This window comes from Pinus tabuliformis, chromosome Q (genome assembly GCF_031772625.1).
Source record: "Pinus tabuliformis cultivar Carrire ecotype Pingquan chromosome Q, CPIR1, whole genome shotgun sequence".
Taxonomy (NCBI): domain Eukaryota; kingdom Viridiplantae; phylum Streptophyta; class Pinopsida; order Pinales; family Pinaceae; genus Pinus; species Pinus tabuliformis.
Genome location: NC_142296.1, coordinates 1,051,895,960 through 1,051,910,215, shown reverse-complemented (window position 1 = coordinate 1,051,910,215; position 14,256 = coordinate 1,051,895,960).

Here is a 14,256-nt window from a genome sequence, read left to right as displayed (position 1 = left end):
GTCATAGGTCAGGGTCTTGCCAGGCTGTTAGCTGAAGAAAATTGCAGGTCATTGGATATTGATTTCCTGTGCACAATTGCAGAAAATGGTCAGGCAGAAGAAGAGGAAGCAACTAAACCAGAGAAAAGGAAGTTAGTGGCCGAGAATCTAGCTTCTTGTAACTGGTATGCTGAAATAATTAATTTCTTGCTGAAGCTAGAAATACCTTCATAATTTACTCAAAGCCAAGCTAGAACTATAAAGCTTAGGGCAGCTAAATATTGCATCAATGAAAATATGATCTACTAGAGGGATCCATCTGGAGTGCTTTTGAGGTGTTTGGACAAAGAACAGTCAAAAGAAGTTATGCAGCAATTTCTTTCCAGCATGTGTGGAGGGCACCATTATTGGAAGACTACAACCCATAAAATTCTCAGAGCTGGGTACTATTGGCCCACTTTATTTTTTGATGTATGTTCTTTTGTTAAAACTTGTGACAGGTGCCAAAGATTTGAAGGAAAATAGCAGTTGAAGTCCCTACCCTTAAAACTAATTCATGCAAAAGGACCTTTTCAAGAGTGGGGCTTGGATTTTATTGGAGAAATAAATCCACATTCCAGTGGCCAGCATAAATGGATATTAGTAGCCACTGATTATTTCACTAAGTGGATTGAAGCAATCCCTACAAGGAAGGATGATCACAGTGTGGTCATGAAGTTTTTAATTGAAAATTCTTTACCAGATTTGTTTGTCCACACAAATTGGTCACAGACAATGCAACAGCCTTCAGGGCAAAAGAATTGGTGGAAATGTGTGATTCAATGGGTATTAAACTTGTTCATTCCACCTCATATTATCCTCAATGAAATGGTCTAGCAGAATCTTCTAATAAAAGCCTGATAAGGATAATTAAGAAGCTACTGGAAGACAATAGAAAAAATTGGGATTCCAAGCTCAAGTATGCACTGTGGGCTGACAGACTAACCATTAATAAATCCACAGGGAATTCTCCTTTCAAGCTGATATATGGTACTTAAGCTGTATTCCCAATTCAACTTACTCTCCCGGTGGAAAAGTTCCTTCAAATAGAACAAAATGAGGAAGAATACATGGCAAAGAGGATCACTGATTTAGTAAAGGTACATCAGATTAGAGAATAGTTGGTTGAAAATACTGCAGCACATTAGAAGAAGATCAAGGAAGCCTTTGACAAGAAGGAAAAAAAAGATGATTTTCAGGTTGGGGACTTGGTTTTGAAATGGGATGCATTGAAAGAAAAGAAAGGTAATCATGGGAAGTTTGATGCTTTCTGGATAGGGCCATTCATCATTTCACAGATTCAAGGGAACAACACCTTCATACTAAAAAGTATGGGAGGAGAGACAATTTTTGATGGCCCAGTTAATGGGCGTTTTCTGAAGAATTATGTGGTTTAAGGTCTTTGGCCTTAAAAGTTGTAAATATTTGGTTTTTATCAGTTTTGTATAGTCAAAGTAGACTCCATGCCCAATGGAACACTAGGAATTTTGGCTAATTTGTTTTCAGCTGGAAAGGCATTGATCTGCAGGTTCTTGAGACCTCGCAGGGAGGATCTCATCCCCAGAAGAAGCCAGTGTTAGCTCTGCTATGTTCTTTGACATTTGATGGATTAAAATAGCTGTTGAGCAGTGCTGGTTTGGTTGCATAAGGTTGGCAGCAGTTCTTTCACGCTTTCTCCTTCATTTCCCCTTTTCTCCTTATAACTCTCGCTACCCTGTTTTACACCCACATTTGGCATAAAACCCTTGTTTACTTAGCTCTTGGGCATTTTTTGTTTATAACTCTATAAACCCCGATAATCCATACAAACCCCTTATAAACCATTTTCCCATTGATCCCAGGTGCAAGGTCTAAAACCACAGCACCGTATGTATTTAATCGTGCGCCTGTACCGCCCCTGTCACGTCAAATCAATGTGGACCCATGCATTCATTCCGCACTATCCGATCTTACCTCGCCAGGATCCAACAATAGACGCTCCTTTCGCCGCTGGAAACTGCGCATGTGATAACCCACTGGGAAAGTGGTTTCCCCGCTGTCCCATCTGCCACGCGGCACTTATTTACTGGATCACTCCTCCATGTATGTAAACCACCTTTTCCCGTGAGCAGTGCGAGGAAACCGCTCACCGCCATCTAGTACGGTCCCCGCTCGCTAACCCTCTCTCATCTCTGCCGCTTGTCAACCATCGTATCTGCCCAACCATGATCCGACGGTCCACATTCTTCCCTTGTGTATGCCTTCTGATAGCCCACATACTCTGATCTCGGCCATCCATCTGAGCCATCCAATGGCTAGCGTTCATTTTCAGCTCCTCATCCATTTTCAATGCAATTTTTGTGTTTTTGGCAGTCCTGTGCACCCGAAGGAGAAAGGAGCCCATGGTTCAATACTCTGTGCATTAAATCCTCAGCTACTACATTCAAAGAACAACACGGCCAAGGACGAGAAGGATGATCCTCGAGTAGTTCAATGACTGCAACAGTTATTGAAATTCATTCAAATAATACTTCACCTATTCAGGAAGGACAACAAAGTACCAGTAAATGTCAAATTGATCCATTAAAACAATCAAATTGTATCAAAGACCATATCTAATTGTAAATGCGGTTGGTGGTCAGTTATGACCCCTCCACGCATAGGTTAGCAAAGATTTTTTGTAATCAACCTCCATATATACCCAGAAGCAAGATGTAGTCAGGTTGATGAATGTTATTTTGATGTAAAGTTCAACTTCTGGAGACTGTAACAACTGTGATACCTACAACTTCTAGTCTTCATTTTCAGCTAATACAAGCTTCTTTTGTTGTTAATCTCTCACTTTCCACTTCTTCTTTGTTCCAAGCTATGCCTGCTATGCATTTATTCACGTGTTGTTGATGTTTAGCATTAGAAGGGTTGTGATCCCACCTTTGTGTTAGAATCTATCTAGTATCATTGAATTTGTATGCATGTCTCTGTTATTTTAATGCTAGAGTGTTGTCATCCTATCTGTGCATTAGGAAATAGATTTACAGACCTTTTAACTGGTTGCAGCTGGCCATCACAGGGTCATATGCATCTTCTGGTGTGATCAGTATTCTCCATCATCACATTTTCCTTAAACTGTGATTAATTGGTGGTCTAAAGCCTTGCAGTCTGGAGGTGTTCACCCATGTCTAGAGTTAAGCATAGTAGAAGTGGTTATCTGGCTTGAATATGCATCATTTCCTTTCATTCATCCACCATTTTCAAACATTTTGTTGAGTTTGTAATGTTCCCAAGCATCTCTAATATACAACCTAGGAGAGTTTCTTGGGGTGATAACAGTACCCATAATCATTTGAAGAAGACCTTGGAAGTGGCTTCTGCTATCATACTCTTCTTGCGGACAACCAATATGGTCGCCTTACAAAATCTATCAACGACCACAAACACAAGGTCAATACCATGCTTGGTAGAAGGAAGGCTAGACATATTTTCCATGGATATGGATTCCTAAGGCTAGCTAGGATTAGGCAGAGGAGTGTATATGCCTTGCTTCTTAATGGTTGGCTTATTGATGGCATAGGAAATGAAAGATCTAATATATTTGACAACATCTTGTTAGAGTGTTGGCTAATAAAAATGCTTTTGCATAAATGCCACTATCTTCTCCACACCAAAGTTTCCTATGACCTTATTGTAATGTGCCTCCTAAATCAACTTGGCACACTGGCTTGAAGGAAAAAAAATATGACCTAGATAACACAACAATCTACATGAAGGCGAAAGTCTTGAATTGGCTTTCTTTCCATGAAGATCTTGTAGGTTGTAGAAAATTTTGTGTCATTTTCATATAGCTACGGCCATCCAAAGGTATCGTGGCCACAAGAGTTGAGAATTGTGCCCAGTGTCACAATTGGGGGCTAGTTGAGGTCATCTATGATGTGATTGGTGCTACCTTTCTTGTATTTAATGTTCAAATGGAGTTGTTGTAGGTATGTGGAACATTTTTAATGGCGATCATTCTATAACCTCCCTTCCGTTTGAATAAATTAAAGAGGTCGATGATTTGTGTGGATGATTTTATCCTTCCCTAGAATATAATGTTTCCATTGCTAGTAGACTCGCATGATAGAATACATTTCCTTGTCATAGGTGAGGTACCTTCGAACATTATCAGAGAGTGTCTCCTTGTGATAGACCACTAGATACCCTTGTTGGGTGAGGGATGCACCAATAGTATACTCTTAGGCATATGTCTCAATCTCATATGTATGTTGCAAGTCTGGAAAAGTGAGGGCTTGTACAAAGCAAAGGCAATGTTTTAGTTCAATGAATGCCTTCTGTTGTGGCACAGATCAGAAAAACTTTGCTATTTCTCCACCCTTGGTAACTCGACTCAAGGGCCAAGTGATATGAGAGAACCCCAACACAAATCTCCAATAGAAAATAGCAAGGCCCAAGAAAGTTAGTGTCATGGGGTCTAGCCAATCTTGAATGACTTGGATTTTAACTAGATCGACTTGCACACATTGATCATTAATTATGTAGCCCAGATATTGGACTTGGTCCATGCTAAAGGATAATTTCTCTAAGTTGGCACACAACTTGTGTTATCACAAGGTTTGAACGACCTATCAAATATGTTTCAAGTGATCTACCCAACTCTTTTTGAATATGAGGATATCATCCAGATATACAACCAAAAATGAGTTGGTGAAAGGTTGCAAGATGTCATCCATTAGCCTCATAAAATTTGAAGGGGCATTTGTCAACTCGAAGGGCATGACCAACTACTCAAAAAGACCCTCCTTAAACTTGAAGGTAGTCTTCCATACATCCGTGAGTTATATGGGAACTTGGTGATAGCCAGACTTCAAATCAATCTTGCTAAAGTACTTGGCCCCTTTGAGCTAGTCAAGAAGGTCATCAATCTGTGGGATTGGGTATCTATCCTTGACTGTGATTTTTTTCAATGCCCGATATTCAATGTAGAGTCTCCAAGTCCCATATTTATTCTACACAAGTACAATTGGGATCCCACAAGATGATGAACTTGGTTGAATATGTCCTTTTTGTAGCAACTCCTGGATCTATCGCTTGATTTCTTTGTTTTCTAGAAGAGAATGACAACATATTGTCCCATTAGGTAGAGGTGCACCGGGGGTTATATCGATTGAATTATTAATCTAAAAGTGCAAAGGTACCCCTTTGGATGAGGATAAGGTGTTCTTGTACTCTTCCACAACCTTGTCCACTTGCTTTTGTTGCACGACAAAGCCCTTTCTGGAGGCCATGGATGTGTCCATGTTCATCCCCTTAATTTGAGAGCGAATCAAGAAAAAAAATCCCACTTTGGGAGAAGATCTTATTGAATTTCTTAGTAGAGATTAAATAAATGGAAGCATATGGGGTTATCTCTGGTATCCTGTATAGTTTTCTACCCAAATAAATAGTAAGAGTACAAGGTCTAGACTCATATACAACATGATTCTTCCACAAGTATGGTTGGCCTAATAAAAAATCACAAATTCAAGGGGAACAACATCACAAAATACCTCATCTATGAAAGGTTTGATGTTGTAGGGAAGAAAACATTGTTGACTGATGTGGAGATCTCGCCATTAGTGGAGCCACCTGATGGTGTATGGATGTAGGTGTGGTGTTGTCGACAAGCCCAAACTCTTAATGAAATTTTCTGAGATGATTTTCTTTTGACTTCCACTATTGAAAATGAACTATATAAGAGCACCCTTCATCTACATCTATGAGTGGATGAGATTCTCACCCTCCTTTGGATCTTCAGGCTTTCTTTTATTAACCTTTGTGGTGGCCGATGATTTGTTTCCCCTTGTCGGGTTTTGGCTCAGAGTCAGAACATGCATATGACTCTAAAGCTTTTAGCTCAACCACCAATGAATTCTTTGTGTGACATTCACTTGTATTGTGAGTGGGGCTCTTGTGGAACTCATACCACTTTCATATGTCTATCTTCCTCTCTGTATTACTATTATTTACTTATAGATTCGATGAGCTGTCTTGAGTCATTCCACCTTGGCTCTATCCTTTTTTATATGGTTTGGGGGTGCCATTGACATGATTTGGGTTCACAGATCCAAATTCATGCTTCTTCTATTTGAATTTCTACTTGATCTTGAAAGCATATTGGTATACTACACCAAGTGAGGAGATGTTCAGGAACTCCATTTCCACCTAGATGTATTTGTGCATACAACCATGGTAATTGAACACCAGATGTCACTCAAAGTTCTTGATAACCATATTCATGTGTAGGGTATGAAATATATTCATGAACTCTAGAACTTCTTGGTCCCTTTACTACCATAGTGTGGTCCATTTTATGTACTTGTATTCATAGCTCCCAATAAAATAATATTATTCCTTAATAAAATCTCGGAAAGAGTCCCAAGAGGGTGTGGCTGAAAATAGTGATGATTCATTCTCTTCCCTTTTATCATAGTAAATTTCCCACCAGTCCTTGACATGGGGGCAACCTTAAGAAGTGAAAAAGTAATTTTTTCTCTATTAAAGAAATTATGGACCAAAAATATCCTTCCAGTAGATTTAACTATTTATGTACAACATCTGCGTCTATCTGACCGTCAGATATGGGAATGTAAAAATTAACTTGTACCTTAAAGTGGGTGATGCCTTTGAAGTTACTTCTAGACGAAGATGCTTCACCCATTGGTATTTACCGAAGGATATGGGAAAAATTAGCCCTCATCTCGTTCCTCTGTTGCTCGAGGGATTCTTCGAGAAACAATTTGAAAGGATATCTTGCTCCCTCATTTTTATTTTCTTCCACAATGGGAGGCTTTCAGGGGCAGTGAGGACGGTCTTACAAGGGTTCAAGTAGTTCGAGTCCCAACTCCTTATACCCCGACCTCATTGGGCACAAGCATAGAAAAATAGGGAGAAAATTTCTTTGATATCACTGATCTAGACTTATGCAGGAACGAAATGAAATACAAATTAAAAAGATAAACATAGAGATACACTGAAACTGAACTTCAATTAATAAATAGAAAATGTTAAAATCAGTTTACATGTAGAATGAAAGCAAACTAGCTTGGGCGATGGTAGCACATCTCTGAGAAGAGGTGTGATGGATACATGCTCTCTAAACTATGTTACAATGAGGCTCACATGCATTTCTATCATGAAGAAACAATGAGAAACCCTAAATATCCAAAAAACTAACCCTAAGAGATCAAGCACCAAAAGGTATGGGCCCTGAAGGGGTTAGGCTAAATGCCAACTTCTCAGGGTCATGACTTTGCACATGATCTTCATTTGGCATGCACGATAGATCGTTAGAAAGGTATATGCGAGGAAAACAACTTTCAACTACAAACATGAGTATTTCCCATTTCACCTAAAAAGGTTGTTTAGGGCTTGAAAATGGCTCCAGAAGTTTAGGACCTAAAAGCTACCAAAAATAAAAAAATGTTGAAATAGGAAACTGTGCTGAAAAATAGGAAACTAACAGAAAACAATGTTGGGCGTCTAAGTGGAATAGGCGGGTGGCCACCAATATCCACCTAGATCAATTGGTCTCCTCCATTGTATTCTACCATTATTTTATTCATTTTCAAGATTTAGTAACATGAAAAAGGAAAAATAATAAAATATGATAAAAACGAGAGAGGGAAGAAGGGATAAAATTCGTTTATTAGTTAGCAATTGTTTCAATTTATCTCACCCTTGAACAAAGAACCACATTTTGAGTAGTCTACTTAACATTTTAGGTTTTAATATAACCTTACGAAGATGAACCTTGATTTTTGAGTTGATTACTCCTTCAACTAGTTAGTCTTCTAGTCACTATGGAGAGTTTGTTAGTGCCGTATGTGTCACAAAATTATATTTTTGTTCCTCTTTGCATAAAATGCCACCCAAGTCACCATTTTTTGTGTGCTTATGCTTAGGGAAGTTTTATCACGTGCCATCCATTCCTCATATTTTCTTAACCATCCATGCCATCCTTCTTAGTTGTCTACTACCATCATTATCTATGTTCTTTACTCATGTAAGTATGAAAAGTCTCCATTGACCTCTTGTTAGTAGGTAATCTGTCATTGATTAACACATTACTCTAAGAGTTTAACCTAGATCCAATGGAACCCTAGGCTTATTTTCAACATTGATAAGTTACTCTACGCATAGATGATAATGCATCAATGGTCAATAATTGATTGGTTTCCCATGTGTTTAATGACAAAATCCTTTTCAAACACTCAGATTCATGTTGTACTTTGGATTCCATTTTCATCATTGGTGGAAGTCCTCACCTATATTAGTGGTTTTCATTAGTGGTCATTCCTTGTAGGGTCTCAACTCTCTTTCATGCGTTATTCCATTTGGTGCATGTGAGAGGCATATTTGTTGATATATTCCTCTATATTTTATCTAAGACTTTCAAAACCATATCCTTATGTTCTCTCATGTTAGATGATGGGAGATGCATTAGTTCCATCCTTCAAATGGATCTCTTTCCATCAAATTTGGCAAATTTTCTCTAAGAATGAGATTTAGAGACCTTATAGTACATTGAGGGTGATCCAAGTGGATATTGGTGGCCACCCGCCTATTTCACCTAGACCTCAAGCTGGTTTCATATGTTTCCTTGTTTATTGCAGCATTTACTATTTTTAGCAATTTTTCAGGTCCTGAACTTCCGTAGCAGTTTTAACCCCCTAAAACATGTTATTTGAGGTCTGCAGCAAACCCAAAGCCATTAGTAGGGGCCAACCGTAAATATTCTAGTGCTCAGATATATATTTCCAACAAGGTATCATATGCACAAAACGAAGATAATATGACCAAGTTACGACCCCGAGAAGTTGGCTGCCCAACTAACCCCAACAGGGCTCACAAACTCTTAGTGTTCCATCTCTTGAGGTTAGGGTTTTGGTTTTTTAGGATTTTTCCTTGCTGTTCAATAATAAATAGGCCCTTGAGCCTCATTGTAACATAGTTCAAAGACATGCAGCCACCACATCTCTTCTCAAAGATAAGCTACCATCGCCCGAGATAGTTTATGTCTATTTCTGTATGTAAGCATATTTCAGTTCTTTGATATTATTGAAATGAAGTTTTATTTCTGATGCATCTCTATGTATATGGGTATTTCTGTATTTTGTTGCGTTTCTGCATAAGTCAAGATCAGTGGTATCAGAGCGGTCTTCTCTTTCTCTGTTTTTCTTTGCATGTCCCCAATGAGGTCAAGGTATAAGGAGTTAGGGTTCGAACTGGTTGAACCTTTGGAAGACCAGTCTCGCAAAATTCGATGACCTCCCATGGTAGAGGAAAATAAAGATGAGGGGGCAAGAGATCCTTCCAAAATATTCCTTGAGGAAGCCTTCGAGCAACAGAGGAAGACGATGATGGATAAATTTGCCCAGATCCTTCAACGACTACCCATAAGTGATGCATCTTCATCAAGCAGCCACTCTGGAGGCACCACTCCTTTTAAGGTACAAGTTAACCTTGATATTCCCATATTTGAGGGCTAGATAGATGAAGATGCTGTAGATAAATGGTTAAATACGTTGGAAGGATATTTTTCAGTTCATTACTTTTCTAATTGGGAAATGAATACTTTTTCACTTCTCAAAGCTACCCCACACGTCAAAGACTGGTGGGAAACCTATTGTAAACAAAAGGAAGAGAGGGAATATTCTTTGTTTTTAGCCACACCCACTTGGAATTATTTTTGAGATGCCATCAAGGAAATAGTACCCTGTCGGGACCTATATAGATAAATACATAAAGCTGGACCACACTACGACAGGGAAGGGACCAAGATGTGCCAGAGTTTACAAATGTTTTCCATACCCTTCGTACGAATCTGGGTATCAAGGATTATGAGCAGCATTTGGTACTCAAGTAACGTGGTTGTTTACACAAGTACATACAAGACGAGATGGAGTTCCTGGACATCTCCTCGCTCGACATGGTGTATCGATACGCTGTCAAGATTGGCCAAAATTTTAAACAAAAGAAGCAAGACTTTGGATTTGTGAATCTGAAGTAAGGAAAAGGCACCCCCAAACCATGGAGAAAAGGACAAAGGTAAGGTGGGGCGACCTAGGACAACCCACCTAAGCTACAAGCAAAGAACAACACCACGAAGACAAATAAGGACATGAGAAAATGGTGTGAGTTCCATAAGAACTCCACCCACAACACAAGTGAGTGTCGGGCCAAGCAATCACTGGTGGCCGAGCAAAAGGCTTCCGAATCAGACACATGTTCTGACTCTGAGCTAGAACTCGACAAGGGGAATGACAAAGGGAAGTAGATCATTAATGCGGAGCTAAGTTCCATTGTGGCCACCACTAAGATCTAGAAGAATGATCATGAAGATCCAGAGGAGGGGGAATGCCTCTTCCACTCATAGATGTGGGTGAAGGGTTCTTTGCTCTAGTTCATTGTAGACAGTAGGAGCCAAAAAAACCTCATTTTAGTAGAGGTCGCAAAGTGGCTGGGCCTATCAACTACAACACATATGCGGTCATGCACCATTGGGTGGCTTCATCGAGGATGAGATCTTCGCGTTAGCTAGTATATCACCTTCCCTACAACATCAAGCTCTTCATAGATGAGGTATTGTGTGATGTTGCTCCTCTTGAAGTTTTTGATGTATTATTAGGACAACCATACTTGTGGAAGCAACATGTTGCCTATGAGTCTAGGCCTCACTTTGTGATTATTACTTTGGGTGATAAGTTGTACAGGATACCAGAGGTAGCCCCGCCTACCACCATCTCTTTGATCATTGCAAAGCAATGCAGTAAGATCATTTCATAGACTAGGAAATTTGTTTTCCTTATGATTCACCCTCAGGGCAAGAAGAAGTTTGTGGCCACAGCTTCTAGACAGGGCTCCTCTGCATAGCAAGAATAGATGGACAAGGTCATGGAGGAGTACAAGGACATTTTTGCCTCACCTACAGAGATGCCTCTGCACTGTCATGTCAAGCACTCCATCGATCTGACCCCGGGCGCACTGCTACCTAATGGACCGATCTATCGACGTTCTGTTCTAGAGAACGATGAGATCAAGAGGCTGATTCAGGAGTTGTTGCAGAAAGGGAAAATCAGGACAAACTCATCACCCTATGGGAGTCTGATTGTGTTGGTACAAAATAAGGATGGATCCTGGAGACTTTGTATTGACTATCAGGTGTTGAACAAGATCACTTTCTTGAATAGGTACCTAATCCCATGGATTTATGACCTTATGGACCAGCTCAAGCAGGCCAAATATTTTAGAAATATTTACTTGAAGTCTGGTTATCACCAGGTGCCTATTGAACCCTCTGATGTGTGGAAGACTGCCTTCAAGTCCAAGGAGGGCCTTTTCAAATGGTTGGTCATGCCTTTCAGGTTGAAACACGCCCCCACAACCTTCATGAGATTGATGGACGATATCTTGTGACCCTTCACCAATGCATTCGTGGTGGTGTATTTAGATGACATCTTGATCTTACCCCAAAATTGGGAAGAGCACCTCCACCATATTCGATAGGTCTTTCAAACCCTGTGACAACATAAACTATGTGCCAATTTGGAGAAATGCACTTTTGGCATGACCTAGGTTAAATATCTAGGATACATCATTGATGAGTAGGGTGTTCATGTGGACCCAGCCAAGATACAATTCATTTAGGATTGGCCAGCCCCAACCACTCTAACAAAGCTCCACAACCTTTTGGGCCTTGCCAATTTCTATCGCAGGTTCATGTTGGGGTTCTCTCATACCACTTGGCTTTTAAGTCAAGTCACCAAGGGCGGAGAGAAAGGAAACATTTTTTGGTATGAAACCTAATAGAAGGAATTTTTGGAGTTAAAGCATCACCTCTTCTCTGCACTAGTGCTCACACTAACAGACCTATAACAACCATTTGAGATTGAGACAGACGCCTCTGACTATGCTATTGGTGCAGTTCTTACTCAATTGGGGCATCCAATGGCTTACCACAATGAGACACTTTTAGACACAGTATGAAAGTGTCCCACTTATGAAAAAGAAATGTATTCCATTGTACAAGCCTACCGTCAATGGAATCATTACATTCTAGGGAAGGAAACAGTCATCCACACATACCACCAACCCCTTTAGTTCATACAGACACAAGGGAAGTTTTAGAACGATCGCCATTAGAAATGGTCCACATACCTGCAACAGATCCATTTGAACATTAAATAAAAGAAGGGAAATAACAATGATGTGGAAGACTACCTCAATCGACCACCAGTCATGGTGCTGATCACTGTGCTCGACTCCTATGGGCACGTGACTTCGGGGTGGTTGCATATTTACTAGAGTGATCCAAAATTCGACAACACATACTGGACACTCTTGGAAGGTAAGCAAGTTCCAAATTTTCACCTCCAGGATGCGTTGTTATGCCACCTAGGACACATTTGTGTTCCTTCAAGAGAGTGTTCCAAGATGATTTGGGAGGCACACTACATTCAGGTCGTTGGACATATTAGGGTAGAGAAAATAGTGGTAGTATTGCAAAAGTATTTTTTTTGGCCTAACCTTCATCAGGATGTTGGGAATTACATTAGATCCTGCACCATCTGTTCCATTTCCAAACCAAACATCTAGAAGCAAAGCCTATATACTCCTTTCGTACTCCTAGCCGACCTTGGGAATCCATATCCATGGATTACATGTGGGTCCTTCCTTCTACTAAGCACAACAATGACTGTGTTTTCGTTGTCGTCAATAGATTCTCTTAGATGGCCATTATGTCGGCCTGCAAGAAGAGTATCAAAGTGGAGGCCACTCCTAAGATATTCTATGAGTGAGTGTGGGTACACTTTGGAATACCATAGTCCATTATCTTAGATCGAGACAAAAAATTCCTAAGTGAATTTTGGTCAAGTCTCTATTCAATTTTGGAGACCAAACTTACTAAATCCATGGCTTTCCACTCCCAAACTAATGGCCAAACAGAGGTCATCAACAAGATGATCGTACACATTATGTGCATGCACAACTTGAAGCATCCACGCACATGGGATGAAATCCTCCCCTATGTCCATCATAGATACAATAGATCTATCCACAACTCAACGAGCCATAGCCCCTTTTAGGTAGAGCTGGGATTTCAGCCACTATGTCCCATTGATGTGGTCATACCATTTGTAGCTACTCAGACAGATTTGGCTCACATCTAGTCTGAAGCCGATAGGGTTAAAAACTTCATTGAACAAATTCAACACATCCACTAGTAGGTTCATGATATATTGGATAGAGCCAATGTTAAATACAAGAAGCGCCATGATTAGCATCGAGTTCCGCACAAGTTCTAGGCGAGTGATAAAGTTTAGATACATTTGTAGAAGGAGTGCCTCGCCGAACCCCACCACAAGTTTCACCTGCTCCGATATGGGCCATACAACATCACAAAGGCTGCAGGGGAAAATGTCTTCGAGCTCAAAATTCCACCATTCCTTTGTCTTCACCCAGTGTTCAATGTAGACTACCTTCGACCATAATTTCCACCATTGCTAGACACATCTGACATGGCATAGAAAATCACACTAATAGAGCTAAACCCAAACTATATGGAACATGCCACAACTGATCGAATCATGGACACACGAATCAAGAATACTTGCCAATAGAGGATCCAACTATATCGAGTTGTCAAAGCAGACCGACTCCTTCACCAGGGACTAAGTTCAACAAAAATTTCCTCACCTCATTAAGGTTTTGCACATAATGGGGATCATTTCTTCGTAAGGAGGGATGACTGATCCATGGGGTTATTGGTGACCACCTGCCTATTCCATCTAGACTTGAAGTTGGTTTCATTCGTTTCCTTGTTTATTGCAACATATACTATTTTTAACAGTTTTTTGGGTCCTAAAATTCTGGAGCAGTTTTGACCCCCTAAACGACGGTTTTTTAGGTTCACAATAGGCCCATAGAAATAGGTAAGGGCCTTTCATAAATCCCGTAATACTCAGAGAGATATTTCCAACAAGGCATCGTACGTGCCAAACATAGCTAATATGACCAAGTTACAACCCTGGGAAGTCGGTTGCCCAACTAACCCTAACGGGGCCCACAAACGCTTGGTGTTACATCTCCAGGGGTTAGGGTTTTGTTTTTTTAGGGTTTTCCCTTGTTGTTCATTAATAAATAGGCCCTTGAGCCTCATTGTAACATAGTTCAGAGGCATGTAGCTGCCACATCTCTTCTTAGAGATAATCTACCAATGCCCGA